At 39.6% G+C, this 15,017-nt stretch overlaps 1 protein-coding gene across 1 annotated transcript in view; it reads left to right on the plus strand.

The window, feature by feature from the left end:
- Positions 1 to 15,017, plus strand: part of phf12b (PHD finger protein 12b) — a 139,041-nt gene that overhangs the window by 59,241 nt on the left and 64,783 nt on the right. The gene's annotated exons all lie outside the window — the stretch shown is intronic.

The raw sequence follows: 15,017 nt of genomic DNA on the forward strand, positions 1-15,017 counted from the left end.
CTGAATAGGAGTAGGCTGTTCGCTCCTTCGAGCTGCTCTACCATTTAATAAGATCATGACTGAACTGATTATAACCTCGAATTCACATTTCCGCCTACCCCAATAAGTTTTCACCTCCTTGCTTACCAGGAATCTATCCACCTCTGCCTTAAAAATATTCAAAGTTACCTCTTCTCCCCCTGACTTTTAGCTCCAAAGAATCAAAAAAATTCTCTGAGAGAGAGGAAAAAAAAATCATATCTCTGCTTCAAATGGATAAGTCTTATTTTTAAACAGAATTGTTGGTCTCTGCAGAATTAAAAAATTCTGGGTTTAAAAGATTGCAATTTGAAATTGAGCAGAGAGAAAGTGGATCTGCTTTACTTTTTTAATAACTTAACCTTGAAGCACATTTCTTGTGTCATGTCTGTAAATGTCTGCAGTCACAAACCTCTTCTCCTCACTTTCCAATGCTGCTAGCAATCAGTAAATTGATCAGACATCTTTCAATGACCCAGTATTGCTATTAATAGCTGCATAACAGAAATTCAGCCCAATAATTTCAATTGTCAGGTAAAACTGTAGGTCCTGTTTCTGGTGACCTTTCCATGGGATGCAAGCTCCCACATAGTCAACTCCAAATGAATACAGACCTGGCAGCAGTTTAATACGGATCCATTTTCAGAGCAGTGAAATTGTTTCTGGAATGGTCAAAATGAGGGCAAGGAAATTGGGCAGAGGTGTGTATTGCTTTTCCTGCCCGCGTTGGGTACAACTTAATTTAATTGCCAATCTTCAACAAAGAATTAAGATGGTTGGGAATTGTATTGAAGGAAGTTGCACAGCTTCGCTGATTCCACTGTGTGAAAAGTGCTATGTACTGATTCTGCTCACATCAAATGGGCAATAAAGCCAAGCCTTATTAATTCAGATTGCTTGATGACTGGAATTTACACTGTGTAATTTTCCTTTGGATATTTTCTTCTGATTACTAGATCTTTTTAATTGAACAGATGTTTTGTTTCTAACCAAAGGTGGAAATCAATTGAAGTGTACTTTTCTATGTACGTTTGCTGAAGGGGTAAGGTTTAAGGTAACAGGAGGAGATCTCCACTGCATGAACACAGTGTACACTTCATCTGATTCACACAACCATTTGTACAAAGATAGATATATTGACTGGGAAATGTCTAAGGTCAAAGTCTTCAGAGGTTCCATTTCACTGGTATGACAGAACCAGCTGATTGGGCAACAACCAGAACGTGCATGCTTTCACGCTAACATTGGAGTGTTAAGTCTCAGGCTCATTTCAATTTACAAGGACTTCAGCAAGATTGGGCAACTGACAATGGACCAATACATCAACCAAGTCCTTGATGTGTTGCTTACCAGTGAAAACACTTTCATGACCTTCATGTTACAAGGATGAGTACTTTACAGAGGGTGCTGAGAAAAGGTTAGAATCACACCATCTTACAGTGCAAAAGGTGGCCATTTAACCCTTCATACTTGTGCTGGCTCTGTCCAATTTAGACCCAGCTTTTCTCCATGACCCCTGGCCGTTTACTGAATTCCCAAGTAAACCATGATTTTACCTCTATCTGTACTACTTGTACAATTTTCTGACTTCTCAGTTTGACAAGTGCTATCATTTGGAAAATTTGTGCAGATTCTTCTGTTTACTCTAAAATTCAAGAAGATCTCATTATTTTGATCCAATGAATGAACATCACAGCAAGATTTGGTGCAAAGATTGCTGAAAGAAAGCTGCTTAAGAAATAGATCATAACTGGGAGAAGCAGCTGAACTTTGACATCCTAACTGCATCATGGTTCTGCCCCTCTGGGCTAAGCCAGAGGTCAGCTCTCCTCCTTTCTTTTAGGACACCTTTTGACAGGTGCCTCTCCCTAAACTTCCAGACTACCTATTACTGCACGTCCTTAATGGCTCAGTGTCCAAATCTGTTTGCTTGATCCTGTTAGATGTAGTGGAGCATTTTACTACATTAAAGGCAATGCACAAGTGCAACTTGTTGTTCTAACTAGAAAGGGAGACGGAAAATGCTGTAAAATTCTGAAGTCCACAGCACATCACACGTTCACAAGTTTGTCTGTATTCAAACTGCTCACAAATCTTAATAGTTAACAGCTTCCATTTGTATTCAGTTTGCGCAGGCTCCATCTAGATCTAATGAAGCTAAATTTGCAATTCCCAAGCCATTTGTTTCAGTCACCAAGATGTCATGATCCACATAAAAGGTTCATTTGAGTGAGGTGATACAATAATCCCGCCAATACTTTCAGGAAAAGTGAGACAAGAGTGAAAAACAGCAATCTAATGGGAAATTATGTAGACTATAGCTATGGTACTATCAGTGCTCAGTGTATTTTGCTCCAGTTTGCACTTACACCTGCAGATCCAGCATTATCCGCTTGTCTTCCTCCACGTGTATCCCCCAAATGCAGTCCTGACCTTTGTCATAGGCTTCTGGCCAATTTGGAGACAGCACAACTCCAGCAGAGTCTGTAATTTCCCCACTGCAGACAGCTGTGAGTCAAAACAAAACACTGTCAAGTATCTTCAAGCAACTGTAAAATAAATCTCAGACATTACAGACATTCTCTTAACAATGTAAAACCATCAAGCCACTCCCTAACTATTTGGTGCCAATGCTAAAATGACTTGCATCTCCTCATTGTCATTTATTTGAAGTGATTTCCTGAATGGAAATTTAAAAACCCTTAAACATCATTTTTAAAAATGTATTTGCCTATCTTCTTATTCCTCTTTTAATTGGTTTTTCTTATTTATAATCACAGAAGTGACAGTCTAAATGCTTTGCTAACCATTTAGCTTGAAATATTGCAACAACCATTTCTGTACAAAAGGCATCACGTTTTACACTGACTGCCTGTGCTAAATTTAGCCGTTACCAGAATGGTAAGTAGGATCGTTTCCGTCAAAGCCAATCTAGGTCTCCATAGAGGGTAGTTGGAAGTCAATGCACAACTGTAGCATGAAATTCTGACATGGGATTTTGGAGGTAGAATGCACTAACAAGAGCGAAACCATCCAGGGTGGGCTTGGCACTCTTGACCATCTCTAAGTAACCAATTAAAGACCGATTCTTGCAGCACTTTCCCCAGTCCATTTCTTAATTGTGATATTAATGGTTGGAGGGCAATTTATTGGCTGGCAAGGATATGGCGTAGCTGCACCATTTGACTGAAATCTGATTCGTAGGTCTAGTCTCTATTTTCCTGGCTTTCCAGATCTCAATAACATAACTGGGTGACAGCCCAGTTCAGGTCAGGCAGAAATTCATTTGTTGGAGAGAGAGGGGCTGTCACAACTGATAAGAGGCTTCAAAGCGGTATAGAGACAGTGAACTGTTTTGTAAGTTTATGGGATCATGCAAGACCTATTGTTTAAATTTTTCTCTCATACACGCAAGCTATTGGCAATAAAGTGACCTAGGGAACTCAAAAGAGTTGTTTCTTATTCAAATGCTTTTGTTTTCAGCATGAAGTAGAAATCTGAAGTTCACTTATCATTTATTCTGATTTTATGCTTTATCAGATGATAATTTCAATAATGCATTGTATCAATTAAAATACCATTCAGCAACAAAGTTTGCAATATATTCTACTGTATACATGGGTCCAAGGAACAGGGCGCAGAATAAATAGCTGTTAAAATTAAACAGAGGAAGGGAAGAACATAACTAGCAAAAGGACTCTTGTAATTTCGTCTGATTTATGTTCACCATTCCTATGCCATAATATGCAACTCCTCAAATTCTGATTTTCCTCCTCCTCTATTTACTTGCACAAGAGGGGCCTGCGCATTGACCTTTATGTTTCCTCTGTTACAAGAAGAGCTTAGTCTTTATTTGTTATTTCTCTGCACAGCTAGTATAAGAATTATGGGAAATTATACATCAAAAGACAACTGGTGATAAATGTCACACACTCTTCCATTTTGTTACCTCCCATCCCAGGTGATTAACATCTCTTCTGTCAATAATTTTACAGGAGAAGTCTGTGATCAGTATAAAATATGAATTTATTCTCCAGGTCTTCCCATGACAATTCCACGAGCATAACTCATGGAATCATAGACTCATAGAGCGCTACAGCATGGAGATAGGCCCTTCGGCCCAAACAGGTCCAAGCTGACCAAAATGTCCATCTAGGCTAACCCCATTTCCCTGCACTTGGCCCATTCCCTTCTAAACCTTTCCTATCCATGTATTCATCCAAATGCCTTTTAAATGTTGGTAATGTACCTGCCTCAACCACATCCACTGGCAGCTGATTCCACATGCGTACCACTCTCTGTGCCCCTCAGGTTCCCATGTATTCTTTTCCCTCTTACCTTAAACTGATGCCCTTTAGTCCTTGATTCCCCAACCCTGGGAAAAAGACTGAGTGCATTCACCCTATCCATGCCTCTCATGATCTTATACACTTCTATAAGATCCCTCCTCAGTCTCCTACACTTTAAAGAAAAAAGTCTTAGCTTGTCCAACCTCTGCCTAAAACTCAGTCCCTTGACTCCTGGCAACATCCTTGTAAATTTCTTCTGCTCTCTTTCCAGTTTAATAACATCCTTTCTATAACAAGGAGACCAAAATTGAACACAATTCTCCAAGTGCGACCTCACCAACATCCTGTAGAACTGCAACATAACTACCCAACTTCTGTACTCAATGCCTTTACTGATGAAGGTCACTGTGCCAAAAGCCTTCTTCACTCCCCTGTCTATCTATGACTTAACTTTCAGAGAACGGTATACCTGTACTCCAAGGTCCGTCTGTTCCACTGCACTCCTTAAGGTCCTACCATTCAGCATGAAACTCCTACCTTAATCTGACTTTCCAAAATGCAACACCTCACACTTATCTATATTTAACCCCATTTGCCATTTCTCGCCCCACTTCCCCAGCTGATCAAGATCCTGCGGCAATTTCTGATAACCTTCCTCACTGTCCATGATACCGCCTATTTTAGTGTCATCCACAACTAATTATGCCTTGTACATTCTCATCCAAATAATTGATTATAGATAACAAACAACAATGGGCCAAGCACTGATTCCGAGGCACAAGACTGGTCACAGGGCTCCAGTTGGACAAGCATCCTTCCACTACTATTCTCTGCCTCCTACCATCAAGCCAATTTTGTATCCAATTTGCCAATTCATGCAATCTAACATTCCAGAGCAGCCTACCATGTGGAACCTTATCAAAGGCCTTACTAAAATACATATAGACTATGTCTACTGCCCTGCCCTCATCAACCTTCCTTGTCACTTAATCAAAGAACTCTAACAAGTTTGTGAGGCATGATCTTCCATGCATGAAGCCATGCTGACTACTCCTAATCAAAACCTATCTTTGTAAATGCATGTATATCTTATCCCTCAGAATCTTCTCAAGTAACTTACCCAGTACAGATGTTAGGCTCACTGGTCTATAATTCCCAGGTTTTTCTTTGCAGCCCTTCTTGAATAAGGGCACAAAATTTGCTACCCTCCCATCTTCTGGGACCTCACTCATGGCTAACAATGATGTAACTTTAGCCTTTTGGATGCTTTCTGCCCAGCCATGCAAAACATGCTCTGCTCTAAGCAACCGTCTGCTTAAAACACATTCTAGCAAACCATTTTCTAATCTCTCACTTCTGAATTAATACATATACCCAACATCTTATGTACTCCAGCATCCACCTGTGCCAATCAGTCAACCATTCATCCAGTGCCTGTGATGTAAGCATTTCACAGACAATCTCCACATCTATAATCAAAACACAGCAGTAATTTAAACTTCCCATGCTGTTCTGTGGTCACCTCAGGGATCATTCTGCTCTGTCTTAAATGTCATCACTCTACTGCAAGCTTCTATTTGATATTTGGGATAGGAGTCTTGCAGGAGACAAAAGTGATGACAGAAAATGACATCCCATTAACCTTGAATGCAGCTTTTTGTCTTCTTTATCAATAACAAACATACTTGACATTGCAGGCATTATTGATCTTACTGTTTTATACAACCAGGATTTCCCACCACTCAGCTTTAACTGTATTACAGGAGATTTCAGCACATGATTTCCAACTTCTACTCCCATACTCCAACTGCTGGTTGATTGACAAGTTAATCAACAATGATGGCTGCAATTCCCTGAGCGGCAAGAAACTACTCCATCTAACCATCATGAGATTTTATAGTTAGTGTGCGTAAATCCCAGATCAGCATTTCATCCTGGGTCCACGCTGGGTTTCCAGTCTAAATGTGGTGTTGTTGCCAGGCCCACTGCTTGTAGCAGAGCTGGGTGTCTGGAGCTATAGTGAACGAGTGAACTGTGGTGAGAATCTCTGAATAGGCTGAGTGGAAAAGAGTCCACTAAGTAGAAAACTGGGGAAATAACATCTTTGCGAGCTGCAGGGTGGGGCGGGTGCATTTCATATTGTTATAAGGAAATTGTCACGAGGTCAGCAAGGTGGACCTCATATAATAGGAGTTCTATTGGACCAAGTTAACAGCCCCAATCAGGGAGCCCTGGCTGACTGATATAAACCGGACTGTCAGAGGTTCTGTTCACTCTGAGAGTTGGCTCTGAGGAAGCCGGATCAGCGTCAAGGACTATGCATGTGTAAATAAAGGGTGAATTGGTGAGGGGATACCAGCCTCTGTGGAGTTATTTCAGAAATGGTATCTCTGCAATTTTTAGGCAGAAAGAATGGTTATCAGTAGAGAAATAGGAAGAGGAGTGTGAACAGCTTATTACTTGAAAGTTATTGAAGAAATCTTTTTGGCTTGTGAAAATGCTGGCATACACTTACTGTAATCAAATACTCGACTGAATTCTTTTCCACATGAAATGTCAAAAATCAGCAGTAGAAGAGGAAGCAGAATCTAGAAGTGAGAACACTGAAGGTTCCAATTTGAATTTGTGGCTACAATTCTTTCAACTCCTTCATCATAATTTGTGCATTTGCATAAAGAACACTTGCTTAGGTTATACATCCTAGTCCATCCTTCTGCTTTAAGAATGTTTGTCTTGCATTTTTCTTATTTCTTTCTGTGGGTTTATTTTGCATCTTTGGTTTTCTCTTTACTTGTAGTGTCTAATGCACAACTTATGAATATTATTATACTCTCTTCTTCATTAGTTTTAGAATATTCATTTATATTATCTTTCCTGTCTAAGCCCTCCACACCAGTTCAAAGTCTGAATGCCCTATTTATCCTTTCTGAGAGAACCTTGGTCAGAAACAACCCATTGCAATGGTAGAGCTCTTTCCTGTTCATTAGTGGTGCCAGTGTTCCATGAAATGGAATTCCTTTCTTACATCACTCCTTCAACTACACTGTCATAACTATAAGGCCCTTATCTCTGACAATTTGCACATGACTTGGCTGCTAATCCAGAGATTAAAACTCTTGGGGGCTTCTGTTTTGAATTTAGCTCCACGCTGGACAGGCTATTGTCTGTCTACGCTATTGTTCCCAATGTGGCCCACAGAGACTGGGCACTTCTCCTCTCTCTCCAATATCCTTTCAAGCCAGTTTGAGATAGGAAAAAGAAAATAGGTGCAAGACTAGGCCATTCAACCCTCAAGCCTGCTCCACCTTCTAAAACATGGGTGATCATTGATCTCAAGACCATTTTCCTGGGCCATCCCTTATCCTTTGATGTCAATGGTATCTAGAGATTGATCAATCACTATCTTGACCAATGCCTGAGCTTCCAGAGTCCTCTGGAGTACAGAATTCCAAAGATTCACCACCCTCTGCGTGAAGAAATTGCTCCTCCTCTTTCTAAATGACTTGTTCCTTATTTTGAGACTATTTTCCCTGGTCTAGCCATTGTTCATTCCCCTAGCCAGGGGAAACATCCTTTCTGCATTTATGCTGTCAAACCACTTTAAGAATTTTGTACGTTTCAGTGAGATCATCTCTCAATCTGCTCAACTCTAGAAACCACAGGCCCAGGCTCCTCAACCTCTCCTCTTAGGACAGTTGTCGCATGCCAAAAATTAATCTGATGAACCTCCATTGCATTTCCTCTATGGAAAGGTTATTCTTCTTCACATAAGGAGAATAAAAGTGCACACAATACTCCAGGTACAGACTCACTAATGCTTATAGAATTGAAACAATTAATCATCACTCCTATGTGTAGACCTTGTGATAACTTCCAACATACCATTTGCCTTTCGAACTGCTTATTGCACCGGCATGCTCAATTTCAGTGACTTATAAACAAGGAAACCCAACTCTCTTTGAACATCAATACTTCCCAATTTTTTTACCATTTAAGAAATACTCTGCACCTTTGTTCCTCCTATCAAAATGGATAACCTCACATATATCTTCGTTATATTCCATCTGCCGTGTTCTTGCCCACTCATTCAACTGTACAAATCTCCTTGAAGCCTCCTTGCATCGTCGTCATAAAATATACTTGTGTCTCGTTTTATGCCATTCACCAATTTGGAAGTATCACATTTGTTGGTCATTGAAATAGACTATGAACATTTGGGGGCCAAGCACTGATCCTTGCATTACCCTGCTACTTACAGCCTGGCAACTTCAGAATGACCCATTCATTTCTATTCGATATTACCCATAATCTAGTGTGGTCCAATTTTGATTACTAACCTCCTGTGTGGGACTTTACTCGAGTTTTCTGGGAATCCAATACACTGGTTCCCCTTATCTACTCTGCAAGTAACATCCTCAGAAAATGTTAAAAATGATTTCCCCTTTATAAATCCGTGTTGACTCTGCATGATCAGATTGTTATTTCCTATGTTCCCAGTTATCACATCCTTCAAAACTGATTCTAATATTTTCCCTCCTACTGCCATCAAGCAATCAGGATTGTAGTTTCCCGGTCTCTCCTTCCTTGCTTTCTCCCTGTAGGTACCACTTCAGCATCTACAGAATTTTGAAAGATGACCACCAATATATCCACCATCTCTATAGCAACATATTCTGAGCTGTACATTATCAGTTCCTGGGGATTTCTCAATTTTCAGTCCCATTAATTAATCTAATACTACATGTTACATGAATATTAATTTATTTCAGTTCCTCATTCTCACTAGTCCCTTGGATATCTATTATTTCTGAAAGATTTCTTGTCCCTTCCTCCATAAAGACAGGCACAAAGTAATTATTTACCTTTTCTACCATTTTCCTACGCCTGCTTTAAATTCACCTATAATGGGCTCACATTTGTCTTTGTTAATTTTTTCTCTGTTACGTCCTATTTTAAATATTTATTGCTAGTTTACACTCAAATTTTATTCTCCGTCTCTTTTTCAGCTTCATGATCCTCATGAGCTAACATCCAATTGCTCCCAATTCTCAAGCTTTCTACTCTATTGGTAAATTTATCAGCTTGCTACTTTGATTGAAAACAATCTATCTCTTCAATTTCTAACCATGGTTAAATCACTTTTCCTTACTTTTCTGCTTTAAAGCAGCGTATGCTTGTTTTAAACAATGTACTAATTCTTTAAGTACTAGCCATTGCCTGTCTACTTTCACAGCTTTTAATACATTTTCTCAATCCATCACAGCCAACTTGCTTCTCAGGCCTACAAAGTTTTCTTCCTTCAGATGTAAGGTCCTAGTTTTGATTGAAGTACATAGCTTCCAAATTTAATTAAAAATTCCAGCATTTTATGGTCACACTTCCCTGAAGGCCCTTTTACAATGAGATTATTAATTACCTCCCTCTGATTGCATAATACTTCATCTACAGTAGCCTGTTCCCTAGTTTCTGTCCTTCAGTGTGGCACCAGATATGCAACAAAACACATCAGACTCTCATTCAGTGTATAAGGAGTATGATCTGGCCTTTCCCACCATCTCAACTAATTACTGACTCCCTACAACTACATCGTGAGGCTTTCCCTCTTTTCTTTGGATAGCGTCCTGTTCCAAGATCCTATCATCAGTATTCTGGATCTCCTTAAACAGTTTTTAATCCTTATTCTCATAGGTAGCAAGTTTATTACATTTGTTGAACAGAATCAGTTGCTGCAGATCCCTGATCTTTATCTCAGTTGGGTTCCCGTTACTGTGAACCATACCAGTTTGAATATATACTGACTTCTAAAAATTATTTCCACACCACTGGGAGGTGATGGTGGTGATGGGTGGTGTGGTGGGGAATGGGGGGTTAAGGAGGAGAGAAGATTAATATCTCTGTTAATTGGAGGGGCAGGATGAAAGGAAGAACACTGTCTTTGTGTCGCTATGAGAACACTTCATCAGTTGTGGCTACAAAGTACTTCACTTTTTTCCCTGCAGTTCTCTGTTAAACGAGAATGAAATGCTGATTTCCCTCTTCCTTCACATTTTTCTATGTAATCCCTCTTCTCCCTTTTGTACCTTGTCTAGCTGCATGCTACCAGATAATTGGATTATTCTCTTCTTAGGCAGTCTCGGGGGATCGAGGATGATTTGCTTCCCTTCTGGTTCAATAGGTTCTGATTTGGCTGATAAATTCTCTCTACAACCTGCAGATTCTGACACTTGGAGGATCAGGTTTCGAGTTGCTGTGACGTCTCTCTGACACTGTGACTTCGCCTGTGTGATCCTGATAACATCGCTCAATGAGCTCAATGCCTTCACAAATGGGCCAACTCCATTTTGTTTGGTCAAAACCAGCTTGAGTCAGTTGGGATATTTGACCTCTTCAAGGATGTCTTGAGGACATTCCTAAAGCATTTCTGCTGACCTGGCACCTTCCTGCCATGATCAAGGTCAGAGTAGAGCAGTGTTTTCTTGGTTGACAGGTATGAGCTTCTGGCTCTGATCTTGCTTTCAGCATCAGTGTTAACTGGATGGAAGCATTAGACACTCCCCCTTCATATTTTATTATATAATTTCTCATCTCCTGAAGGTTTAATCAGTCTATATGTTTGCCATTCCATGGCATTGGCCAATACAATATAGCAATACAATAGCACTCACCTTTAGCCCCTTTTATTTAGCTTTGAAAATTGTTATGAAACCCATTAGCTTTGAATTTACACCATATGGAAATTTAAATTAACAACTGAGCACCTCTGTCAAAAGAAAGTTAATGTGATGTTCATGATTTGTATGCTAATCTTTGTGTAACTTCAATGCCAATTGACCACACCTCACAATTTAATAGATTGAATGCCTCTATTGTAGCTTCCCACCTACGCATTGCTTTGCATTAAATGTACCATTATGTGATGCTGTTCAAAAAATGCTCTCGTGTATCTACTTACAAGAGTTAATAAATATTACACACCCAGACTCTGGAGCTGTACAATATTCAGTAAATGATGGAAATGCCCAGTCGTGCTATGCTTTCCTCATCTGCTTAACCATTTAAACACTCTCTGATGGAATTATTATTAATTTATTGTATTGACGGGTGATTTACTAATGTCACAAAACAATGGAAGGAATATTTTTTCTTGCCATGAAGAAATCAATATGACATTCACACTTCCCCAGAAGTTCAGAGTTCAAATCCTACACTAGAACTTGATAGCTATAGAAGGTGTATTCATAGCATGACTAATGAGATTGATTGTTAACCTGTCAATCCTCCTGATACACCAACGGATGGCCAATAAGAGTTTGCTGGTCAGACAAACATTTCACCATACAGAGGAATAGCTAGATTACTTGTAGCACGAGAAGAATTGGTCAATGAGTTGGGTTCATACTTAATGACATGCCTCTGGATATAGAGGTGAGGCAATGTAAAAGGCCCTTTGTGAGTAATTACATCTGACATGAGTTTTCCACCAATAGCGTGTAATCTTCCATAACAGAAAGGTTGTAAGTAGAAACCAGGGAACTGTAGATCTGTGAGTCTGACTTTGGTCGTGGGTAAATTGTTGGAGGTGATGATAAAAGATAGGATTTGTGGACATTTAGAGAGGCCAAAATTGATTGGGGAAAGTCAGCGTGGTTTTGCATGAGGAAAATCGTGTCTCACAAACTTGATTGAGTTTTTTGAGAAATTTATCAAAATGGCTGATGATGGCAGAGCAGTAGACGTTGTTTATTTGGATTTTAGTAAAGCCTTTGACAAGGTTCCGCATGGTAGACTAATTAGTAAAGTTAGGTCACATGGGATTCAGGGTGAGCTTGCCAATTGGATACATAATTGGCCTAATGGCTGGAGATAGAGAGTAATGATGGAGGGTTGCTTTTCGGACTGGAGGCCTGTGACCAGTGTGTTCCACAGGGATCGGTTCTGGGTCCTGTTTTGTTGGTCATTTATATAAATGATTTGGATGAGAATATAGAAGGCATGGTTAGTAAGTTTGCGGACGACACCAAAATTGGTGGCATTGTAGACAGTGAAGAAGGTTTTCTAAGATTACAAAGGGATCTTGATCAAGTGGGTCAATGGGCTGAAAAATGGCAGATGGAGTTCAACCTTGATAAATGCAAGGTATTGCATTTTGGAACAACAAATAAGGGTACAGCTTATACGATTAATGATAGTGCCTTGGGTAGTGTTGTAGAACAGATGGACCTGGGGTGAAGGTACCTAATTCTTCAAAATTTGTGTCACATATAGACAGGATTATTAAGAAGCTGTTGGCATGCTTGTCTTCATTGCTCAGTCCTTTGAGTATAGGAGTTGGGACGTTATGTTGAGCTTGTACAGGACATTGGTGAGGCCTCCTATGGAATACTGTGTCCAGTTCTGGTCACCCAGCTGTAGGAAGAATATTATCAAGCTGGAAAGAAGAGATTTACCAGAATGTTGCCAGGTATGGAAGATTTGAGTTATAAGGAAAAGCTTGATAGGCTGGGACATTTTTCATTGGTGCATAGGAGGTTGAGAGGTGACCTGATAGAAGTTTAAAAATGATGTTAGTTGTCTTTTCCTTAAGATGGGGAATTTCAGACTAAGGGGACACATTTTTAAGGCAAGAGGAGAGAGATTTAAAAAAGACATAAGAGGCAAATTTTTTACATTGAGGGTGGTTTGTGTGTGGAATGAACTTCCTGAGGAAGTGATGGATGTGGGTACAATTATAATGTTTAAAAGAAATTTGGATGGATATATGAATAGGAAAGGTTTGGAGGGATACGGGCCAGGAGCAGGTAGGTGGGACTAGTTTAGTTTGGGATTATGTTCGGCATGGACTGGTTGGGCCAAAGGGTTTGTTTCCGTGCTGTGTGACTCTATGACTCTATAAGAAACTGGGTATGGACATTGTGCTATTGAAGAATCCAACAGACATTTATTATTGCCATCTATTCTGTATAAATGCTGTATTCCTCAGACATACAAGTATTTGGGCTAATATTAAGCTGTTTGGTTACAACAAAGGAGTACATTTCTAGTAATTTGAAATAAGATAGAGGATGGGATCTCTATACCCTTAGGTCATATCTTATGATGTAGTGATCCTATCATGTTCATGTCTCTTACTGACGAATGCAAAAGGTTCATAGACAGGAAATCCTACAAACTGCCAAAGGTAGCAACGAAAATTGTGCAACGGCCATCAAAACATTGAGAGGTTTTATTCATAATCTTCTTTTATAGCATTGAATGTTATTGTGCTATGTCTTACAATCAGTATATCAGTGTACTTTTAAGTCATTCAATATTATTTTATTAGGTTTTCACCAACAAGACTACTTTTCTTAACAGAAGAACTGAATGGCTATTGAGCACAATGAGTTCATATGGAGAACGCTGAACATTGGTGAAACTATTAGCCCAATGATGGTGTCGATGCCTTGCTATCCCTCTGCCAGGTCCTTTAACACCTGCCAAGTGATCCCCTTTAGTTTAGATATTTAGTTTCAATGGGGTCTGGGAAATTAGGAACCAGAGTGACCAATTTAAATGAATTTTATATACTAGGCACTGTACACTGATTGTTTGTCTTTCACTAATATGGTGGGCAGCACATTTTGTAATGGTTGTACAGGTCCTGGTCATCACTTCTGAAAAGATGACAGAGTTAAACCACATGCTGTCAAGGATCTGCTAGGAATCACATGTTCTTCAAATAGACAACAGTCCGAGCTTGCTCTTTGCTTTACTTTCTGTTGGTTAATGGAAAACTTGTTCCTACATTCATGTTCCCTTACCTCTGCAGGCTGGCTCAGTCTCATTCCACTGGGGGTCCCGGATATCCACACATTCTATGATCATTGACCCTTGCTCCAGGGTGTACCCCGGATCACATGAAAACTCAGCCACCGTTCCCACTTGATACGATGAATCACCCGTTGTAAAATTTCCATACTTAATGAATGGCTCATAGCAATGGCCCTGTTCAAAGGCTGAAACAGAAACAAAAGATATATTCAAAACAAAAATAAAACTTTGTGTTAAATTCCTCATATTTTCAAACACCAGCAGGTCTTCCATGGCATTACTCATGGCGAGATGTTTTATAGTTTCAGGAGTTTAGAAAAATGCTATCGGAAATTGTTATACAAAGTAGCATCTATGGGAATTGCACACTATACTAAATTGTTAATATGTTATTGCACCTAAATTACAACAGTAAATATAATTCAAAAGTACTTAATTAACTGTAGAGTCTACAAACTGTCATTTAGTCAGTCTCCCATGGTATTGCACACAGATTATAAAAACTAAAATAGTATTTGTGCAAAGCTGAGTTAGAAATGGGGGATAAGGTAACCATGAAGATCCCACTTTCTCAACCTTGCTGCTTTCCTGATCCCTTGTGGCCCTCAGGTTAAACTACCACTAGTCATCTCTCTCTAATGGGAGAGCAGCCATATCGTCCTCTGGGACTATGGCAACTTTACCTTTACACAATTGATCCAATACAACTCAGTTCTCATATATATTGACATTTTTGTTTCACATTTGATTCAATTGTATGATATAATTTCTAAGGAAATTTGGGAAGTACACACGGAATATTTAAGGTTTCCTTGTGGACAGAGTAAGCTGTAAACTCTCCTTCAAGACTGAAATAACAAGGTGTAGAGCTGGATGAACACAGCAGGCCAAGCAGCATCA

The sequence above is a fragment of the Rhincodon typus genome, chromosome 26, assembly GCF_021869965.1.
Source record: "Rhincodon typus isolate 14 chromosome 26, sRhiTyp1.1, whole genome shotgun sequence".
NCBI classification, from domain to species: Eukaryota; Metazoa; Chordata; class Chondrichthyes; order Orectolobiformes; family Rhincodontidae; genus Rhincodon; species Rhincodon typus.